Source organism: Bombyx mori, chromosome 6, assembly GCF_030269925.1.
Source record: "Bombyx mori chromosome 6, ASM3026992v2".
Taxonomy (NCBI): domain Eukaryota; kingdom Metazoa; phylum Arthropoda; class Insecta; order Lepidoptera; family Bombycidae; genus Bombyx; species Bombyx mori.
In genome coordinates this window covers 9,355,920-9,365,276 of record NC_085112.1, presented here as the reverse complement: position 1 = coordinate 9,365,276, position 9,357 = coordinate 9,355,920, and the positions used below count along the sequence as shown (strand labels likewise).

General features: G+C 33.8%; 2 long non-coding RNA genes across 3 annotated transcripts; one reads left to right on the top strand and one right to left on the bottom strand.

Moving 5' to 3' along the window:
* Positions 1-5,100: 5,100 nt before the first annotated feature.
* LOC134199007 (uncharacterized) lies at positions 5,101-6,146 on the top strand. The gene is made up of 2 exons (XR_009973323.1): positions 5,101-5,542; positions 5,872-6,146. It is a non-coding gene; the product is annotated as an uncharacterized LOC134199007 (long non-coding RNA).
* On the bottom strand, positions 6,144-7,534 carry LOC134199006 (uncharacterized). Of its 2 annotated transcripts, none has more exons than XR_009973321.1 (2): positions 6,655-7,534; positions 6,144-6,554 (listed from the first exon to the last, which is right to left on the bottom strand). It is a non-coding gene; the product is annotated as an uncharacterized LOC134199006 (long non-coding RNA). The 2 variants fall into 2 exon arrangements; XR_009973322.1 differs by having other exon boundaries at positions 6,144-6,465.
* Between the last annotated feature and the right edge of the window lie 1,823 nt (positions 7,535-9,357).

Below are 9,357 nucleotides of genomic sequence, written 5' to 3'. Positions count from 1 at the left end.
GTGAACAATTTTAGAAGAAATTTTATCAGTAAAAATGAAGAATTTATTTTACAGTTATATTTATTTAGATTTGAAATCGTACATTATTACCGTTGCAAATGTAATATACTCCATTCAGTTGTATTTTCCAACGAGACGCAGTATTTAAATTTGAATTTCGCCTTTAGTTTTTATAGATTATTATTTTATAGGTAAATTATAATTGGCTACTTAATAACAACTTAGTATAATATCTTTTCTCCATATTATTGTAAACAATTTTCATACTTAAAATGAGTAATAAAAACTTAGCTATCAAATCATGAACCAAAATAAATTAAAATATCGCCATAAAGAACCATAAAATAAGAGTTGCGAATACCTAAATGCATAGTTGCAAATAATAAATGAAATGGATTTTACAGCATCGATTCTTCATCAAATTTTTTGAATTAAATTATGAGAAATCATTGTGCCAAAACTCAATAAAGTGAAAACTGATTTATTATAAGGGTTCAAAGAAATGTACATTGAGCGCACCGGTAATACAATTTAAAGTTTTGGAGCCCACATGAGCCTCCGTCTGGTTGCCATGGTAACGCCCTAAGGGTAGCTCTCTAAATTTCGGAAAACGTACCACGTGTGAGGATAAAGGAAGCGATTTTCCAACGAGATGAATATCATTAGGTGATCTCGTGTGTGTTGCTTTGTGTACGCTTTTCAGATAAGCGCCTATTGCTTATCGTTGTTACTTTAAATTAGGTACTTTAAGGAAAATGAATGCGAAAGGCAGATCCAAAAATAAGATACTGTAATTGTGATCGGGGTGAGAGAAAATTAAATTAAAAATACTGCAGCACTCAAATAATGCAGTGAAACAAGATTTTGTTGCTGGAACGGGCAACATTGTGTCCTGTGAATTGTTTTTTCGCAAAACCAGCTCTCCGTGTATACGTATAAAAATAGATTGAAATAAAATAGCCAGTTTCTTCGGATGCTCCATTAACGTCTTAATGAATTTCCATCATTTTAGCGAAAGAGTTATAAAATATATTTATATCTTTGACTTAAAGGTCGAGTCTTCAAAGGCTGTAAACAAAATTATAAACAGTGAAAAGTGAATGTTTGACATACTGTTCATATTTTGATAATAATACACTTAATATTTAAGATATCGTAATATATTGAGAAAAACTAACACAAATAGTTTAAGAAAAACTTCTTGAAGTAAATTTGTTGGTTTATCGTAGTGGTAACGAGACGTATACATATTATCATCATCATCATCATCATCAGCCTATAGCAGTCCACTGCTGGACATAGGCTAATAATACATATACTGACTGATGTTTGTTCACCCTCTTTATTTTCAAAGCAATTTTTCAATTTTCGTCGATCTTTTTCAAATTATCGCAGGCTGCTGTCTTTTTAAAAGTAACTGATAAAGCTCTTAAAATGGCACATTTTTGCTAATTTCAACGCTGCCTCAGTAGCAATCGAGAGAGATAAGATAGTCTGAAATCGAAGGAGGTATTTATTATTTTAGGGAAAACAGTGACCGTACTAACGGACTTTTTTATTAATCAGGTCAAAGTGTGTGATTACCATCAAATCAGACGTTGTTGTCTGCATTATCGTAATATTTTAAGAAACTTATAAATTTCTTTTAAGAATTGTAATATTACTAAATATATGAAGCAAAGCCACAATAATACGTATTTCTTCCTCGAAAAAATCTTAAAATAAAACAATTGATGCTCTCATAAAGACGATAAAAACGATAGTCCATCGATAGAAGTAATAGTGAGGGCGGGAATCCGTGGTAAATCCCGGCTTACGATATATCCAGGCAACGCCTTCTAGACAAAGCAAAACACTGTTTTGTTCAGAATACATTCACTATCTTTACTAAATAAAGCAGCCATATAAAACGGACGTTACAATTTGCGGAAAAAAGTGGTACTGGTTTTTTCGGCACGATCTAAATAAAGTATGCTCAACGAAATAATTTTGAAGGATCAACAGTTTTTTTTTTATTTCTTTTTATTGCTTATTTGCAAATAATACAATTAAACATACCTCACGGGGAGAGTGTTGCGTTTTTAAGCTTTGCCTAAATAGTAGAAATTTGTCATGCCTTACTTTTGTTATGGCCGTTTTGATTATCATAATAATAATATATTTATTATTTATTTTTTTATTTAGACTTTTACGTTTATACACACTTTATACTTATTTTTTATTCCATTATTATTTATCACTGGTGGTAGGACCTCTTGAGAGTCAGCGCGGGTAGGTACCACCACCCTGCTTATTTCTGCCGGGAAGCAGTAATGCGTTTCGGTTTGAAGGGTGGGGCAGCCGTTGTAACTATACCTGAGACCTTAGAACTTATATCTCAAGGTGGGTGGCGCATTTGCGTTGTAGATGTCTATGGGCTCCAGTAACCACTTAACACCAGGTGGGCTGTGAGCTCGTCCATCCATCACAGCAAAAAAAAAAACTTGGAACAGTATGGCACCCATATAAACTATATATTTCTTATTGTCTTCAGCAGCTAAATCAACTTTTTAAGACTGTTACAAAATTTTCTTCCAACAGCCATTAAAACTGCGCTCACACAGTCATTCATATTTCCAATCTTTGACTACGCTGATGCTAGCTAACTTGATCTAACCCAAGCGCTTGAGAGGCTACATTTTTTTTTGCATAAGATTCCAATTTGGTTTACGGAAATGTGATCATGTATCTGAATTCCCCGCTAAACTGAAATGGTTACCAATTCGCCTTCACCGTAATAGTCATGTCCTTTTTAATACCTACATTGTATAAGTCTTTTACTCCCATTTATCTCAAAATAATGGAAATCTGGCTTGTTTTTTAACATGCACTCCTGGTAGCAGTGAGAAGTGCTCCAACTTTAAACTGCCTTAAAGAATGATTAAGGAACATTACCTATCTGCTTAGTGTTGTTTGTTTAAGCATTATATACCTTTTGCATACTTTTGATTTGTTATGTAAGCATATTGGTATGTAAATCATATAGCTATTTCATGCTATTGTAGATACCATATATTTTTTCTATAATAAATGTATTTTCATTATTAAAGTGTGTAATGGTAAACCATTGGGCCAAAGCCTATGTTCAGAGACTTGAGAGAGATTGTTAATATTAGTAGGTATACAGCAACATACCTGCTGTATCTTTTCCTGAATTTCTGTTGATAAAACGGTAGTCTGGAAGAGATCACTTTGAGTGATAAGACAATTGTACAATTATACCTGGCTGATGACCGTTTCTGAATGTTAATTGGTATTCTATAAAGTATATTTTGTCAATTTTTCTTACTTTTGATATTGTAATGTGCTGGGGTGCGGGACAAATAAAGTTTCACCAAAGTACAACTTAAAACAGTATTCAACACTTAGAACACTTAAACACTCCACAAACACTTTAAAACTCTCAATTGGCTTGTTCCGCTTCGCTTCAGGTGATCCGTTCGCTGTTTCGCTTCGAGTTCGTTCGACTGCGTGCCATCTCTACAACATTTGTATAGCCGATACCTCATCCCTAGAATTATCGAGAATATTCCACACATCTCTAGTAGTAATTTCCGCTATCTGTCAATAGATGACGTTGTACTTCTCGAGCGTTCTAGGCACTACTAGATCCTTCGATATTCGTTCGACGATTCGGCGATAGGTGGCGTTACTTTTACCGGCGTAACAATATTAAATAGTTACTATGATATCTTAAAACAAACGTAGCATTTGTTGTGTACACTGATCGTGTAAATGATGAGTTTTTGTACGTTAAAAACTTATTAAATTTAGGCACATCACTCTTTTTTCGCTATGGGCGATTACTGCCTAATGTTATTCCTTTAGATTAGTTTAGATCATCGCATCAGACAAGGCCACTGAGTGCATTAAACAAAACAAAATCTACTGTTTTCCAAAAGCTTAAATATTTTACGCAAACATTTTAAACGTTAAGCCGTTTCATATATAAAGTTTAATATTTCGCTAATTGAATAAATCGCCTTAACTGCTTAACATCGTCCATTTTGCTCGAATCGTGATTAATAAACCTTAATTCTATATCAGAGAAGGCTTTCACGGTTTAATTTGATTTATGAAACAATGGACGGAGCCGTGTACCCGAAATTACGTGTAAAATTTGATGGAGATAGGCCCGTGAACAATTAATACGTATTAATTACCGACCGTCTTTGTATATAAATCATTGTAGCATTGAAATTGCTTTAAAGGTCCGCAGCTATGGATATCGATTGGCAAGACTCTAGTATACTTGTGTAGTTATGATAGCAATGCCTTGTTTGAATGCTTCAATACAAGTCTGATAAACTTTTTTAACAATAAAATCAAACCAATGATACAGACATTTTTGGCAGGCCACTGTCGGTTCCTATTTAATAGCTTCAAGTAAGACTTTTGCAATGAAAAATCCAGTGTTATGAATTTTATTTTTTGATTTGGAAAATTACAAAACAAATACTACTTACTACCTAACTATGACAAATGAATAATCAAAATGATATAGTAAACAATTTAAGAGGCAACAGTATCTAGGCTATTTCATTATTTAACGGCCGTTTTCAATAACCTATCTATCCCTAGTTTCGGTTACTAAAGATAGACAAATCTATATTTTTGTCCTTACGTTCCAATAACCTATCGACGGGCAGCAGTTCCTATCGGATTTATCTATCCATCGTCGGGAGGACGGATAGCCTGCTAAAGATAGAACGCTCATACAAATCGTGCTTACTTCCGTTTCAATATGAGTTTTAAGTAACTCTCCGGTAGGCGGCGCTATCTCTAGTATGGGCATTCGCTTATCTGTCAAAATCGGCCGGTTACATGTTTATCTTTCGAAAGTAAATCGCTATAATTTAATAATTGTTTCTCTTCATATTGGCATATTGTAGCAGTGATGATAGTGATATGGAATTATTTCAAATGATAATGGATTGTGATGCAGATAGTGATAGTGAGGCCGATATCATATGGTTAGGAAAATAAAGATCGTCTGAATTACATGGCGAAGATCAATAATTACGAATTTGACTATAGATTTCTGAGCAAAGGTGCTGTGAATGAATTGATTAATTTAATGAGACCATATTTGAGTGTAACGTCAAAAAGGTAAGATAAATTTTAACCATAAAAGTACTCGTTATTACAACTTATATTTGTTTATAGCAATAGCAAAATTATACCTAATTTTTGTTGTGTTACAAAATCACACTCAACAGGAATTCTATAATACTGCTGGATTCCCATGGTGCCCTAAATGACATTCATATACTAATACAATAACCTGGTAGGCTATTTACCTTCATTCTTATTACACACTGATACCTCTACATTTTATATTTGTGTTACAGATTCAAATATAGGAGAGGAATTTAGAAATAGAAAAAGAGTATTTTGAATGTGTAATTTGTGTGCAATGCATCATTGATGTTTCAAAAAGTTGTTGCTTGATGGCCTGGGTCTACTCATGATACAACTATAATTAACCATTCCGATTGAAAAGGTATTTCTTATTTATATTACCTTATTTATATTATATATTTAGGTGTTTATATGAATTTAATATGACACTATTATAATAAATTATCTACATATCAAGAGAACATTGATAACAAGGTGGACTTGGAAATTGCTATTTGCTTGCCGATAGAGGCTATCCCCACAACCCTATCTTTTAACGTGATTAATTAACCCACATACTCAATCGGAACGATTTAAAATGAATCACATATTAAAAGTAGAAATACTATAGAGAGGTAATCTTTTTTTTTAGTTAAGAGCTTGTTATACTGTATTGTAAAATAATTTAAGCGAATAATGTATAATTTTCAGATGCATTGGTGTTTGTAAAAGAAGACTCCCTGTATATCATTGAAAAGTAGATTAAAACTAGAAAATATGCAAGCTGTTATTATAGCCATGCTGCATAATATCGTCAGAAGTATGAATTTAGAAGAATTAGAATCAGAAATTTCAGTCGCAGATACATTACAGGAAAATAATATCATTGTTCGTAACAATTTTTCAAAACTTACATCTGAAATACAACTATGTACTTATAAATAATTGCTTCCAAAGATAATTTATAAAATAAACTCCAAAGATAATTTGACTATTTTTTATTTTCCAAAATGATAATTACATGGTAGTTAGTACATGCAAGATATTTAATTTAGAATTTGTACATATACTTAAAAAACTATCTAACATAAAATCATTATTGTCTACTTAATTTATGAAATTTAATATTCCTTTTAAGTAATTTTTAATTTTTTAAATTATCTAAATCTAACTTAACTTTTGCTACAACAATCTCCTTTTCTTTATTTTCCAAGTCAAATCTCTTTTTTGCTATTAGATATTCTGCTAATGCATTGTCCCTATGCTAGCCTTGCATTTCTTTTCTTCCATCTTGTTTCCGCTTGGCTGTAAAAGTGTTAAAAATATTATATGTGACCTACAACAATGTGCATGCTTTATCCAAAATTTCATCTGTAATCCTTACCACCTCCAGCCTGTAACAAAGAGCATAATTATTTCAAATACTACGGCAACCTGAAGAAAAAATCATGTTTATCAATGTGTTATTAGAGACAATCAACTAATTATACTAACCTTACTAAGGTTGTTTCTTATGTTGCCGTAGCGTTCTTTAAGTTTTCCCATTTTAGTCGAAGCTGCGATGGAGTTCGTGGGAAACGACGAATCGACGAATTAAAATCATTTACAAGGGTTTGCCAAGCCTGCTCCTTCAATTTATTGTTTGTGGCATTTGTTGCCTTATTATTGAAATGTTTTTTCGCCGCCACAAGTTCTGCTAGAATCATCGTCTCATCTTTTGTCATGGGTGCTGCCTTTCTTGACTGAAAAAGATATATTTTCTAAACTTGAACTCAAAGTTTTCAAAGTAAAATTATTATTATCAATGTAGTTCATAGATACTTACAGAATTCATTTTATTTCACTGTAGTTCTTTAATTATAAACACACTTAGAATTATAAACGAAAGTTTTAAAGCGTTTTGGAGGTAAGTCATCATCTAATATAGTAGGTAAACAATAGAAAAACAAACAAAAAAAACTGATCACTGCTTATTGGCAAACGGACTGTCAAAACGTTTCGTTTCATAATTTCGACTAGGATAAAAATAGCAATACGTCCAATTTAAAAAAATCTACATGTTTTTATTACTTTTTGTTATAAACAAATGTGTTTATGATAGTCTACAATATGCTGGTTAAATTATAGTTATAATTTAGAATAAAATAAAATAAGTCTTGATCCTGATGTTGTTTCGTATTTGTAGTAGAACGAAACGTATCAAGAGGCTCGGATAAATCGGAGGGAAGAAGCTATCTACTTTTGGTTAAAGAGAGATAGCACTTATCCGTGATTGTGAAACGCAAACTAAGGATAGATACGCTCTTGCTGATATTCGGAGATAGCTATCTATCCGAAAACTCAGATACGTTATTGAAAACGGCCGTAAATCGAATTTAGGTAATTGATACAATCAATGTGATTAATGTTTCTATTGTATTTTTTTAATGTAACATTCTGTCGTCTGTACTTTATACTTCTACACCATGGATTTAATCAGCCTTGTATTCGTTGGCGGTTTTTTTTTTAATTAATATGTTACATTCACAGATTATTTCCACTACAAAAGATTATGTTCAAAAAAAAAAAACATTTGTGATCTTTTTTTTCCTACCTAAGCTGATAAGCTTGAGAGGCTATGTCAGCGTAACCCTAACATGTAGGTGAGCTCTTGGGGGTCAAACCAGCAGGTGTTGTTAACACTGGCCAAAGCAAGAGCAGTGCTTCGCAGAATCTACGACCAGATCGGAAACGTGACCGACTGAGAAGATCCGGCGAGAAACTCAGTGGGCTGTGTCTATGGGTTAATTTACTCGCCGAACCCTTCGTCACAAGTGACGCGTTCGGCAAGAGCCACCTAAAAGCACCGTTAGTGGATCGGAATCGAGAGGATCCGAAATGACGTGTTTAGGGCGACGTCGACTGTTTACCATTCGGTCCGCAGGTACCTATGTAATTTCCGGCGGCCACGACAAGAGGGCTTTCGTGTCGAGCCGCCTTCTCAAAGTGGCGCACTGATGCCGACAGAATATACTTACTGATGGAGTCAAACTCCAGCTCATCATGAAGATCCACAATCCTCATGAACCACGGTGTTTGTGATCAGTGGTTGTGAGACCATATGGGCTGACAATGTCGTCCTTACTATTCTATCACAAAGCAGCTGTGCGTGTCAGGTCGGAGAAAACGATAGTCGATTTTCAAATATAACTAAGCTATCGTTAGAAAATAGTTAAAACCAAGTCAAATTAAAAAAAATCGTAGTCTGCGTCGGAACGCTAATTTGATGTGTCATTGCGACACGGAAACTCTCATCCTGGCCGCAGCAAACTATAGCCTTCCTGCAGCTGATGCAGAAGCCAGTGGCCGTTGACGGTCAAAACATGTCCTTATACAGGGTCTAACCCTGACGCTTAGGCACACAAATGACCATACTCAACGTGACGTGAAATCTAATCATTCATTCCGCTGAATTTCTCGCCGAATCTAACCCCTTTTAGGTGGAGGCTTAGCTTATTTTCTCTCATTTGCAGATTTAATGAAATTACCTTTTAACGAAAGGTTTTTGGCCAAATATCGGAAGATTTCATGTTTTTACGATTTGTTCTTCAGGTATTTACAACAAAAAAATAATTATAAACTAGTCTATCAGCTCATTTGGAGCATCATACATTCTACTTTGGGACACAACCGATGAGGCACGAATTAGTTCGTCCACTAAAATTATACTCATAGCATCGCATACAAAATTCTAAAAACAAGTTAAATTTCTGTGGAAGTAGGAACGTTCTGGCTTGTCCATACGAGATAAAGAGTCTTCAGATTAAGCCGTTGAGTAAACTCGGAAGATAAAATAATAGCATTTCAATGATAATGATTGTAACGAGCATAATGAGTGAAAAATGATATTGTTTCTTTAAACAAGGCTTGCGGAGTATTCAAGGGTAGCAGCTTGGGTACTGGCGATAGTAACCACTCACTGTCAGATAGGGCATTACCTCGGCTTCCTACAAGGGAAATAAAGCTTTTTATTTAATTATCTTTAATGATTAAGAATTGAAAGAAGAGTACTTTTACGCGACCCGTTAATTTCAAATTCTGTTATAAATCATATAAATCTCAATACTTCTCAAACTTCGTAAAAGCAATTTAAAACTTTTAGATTGAGATGATGACTATTCGAAAATGCGACTGTCAAAAGCGCACCTTCCGCAGGGA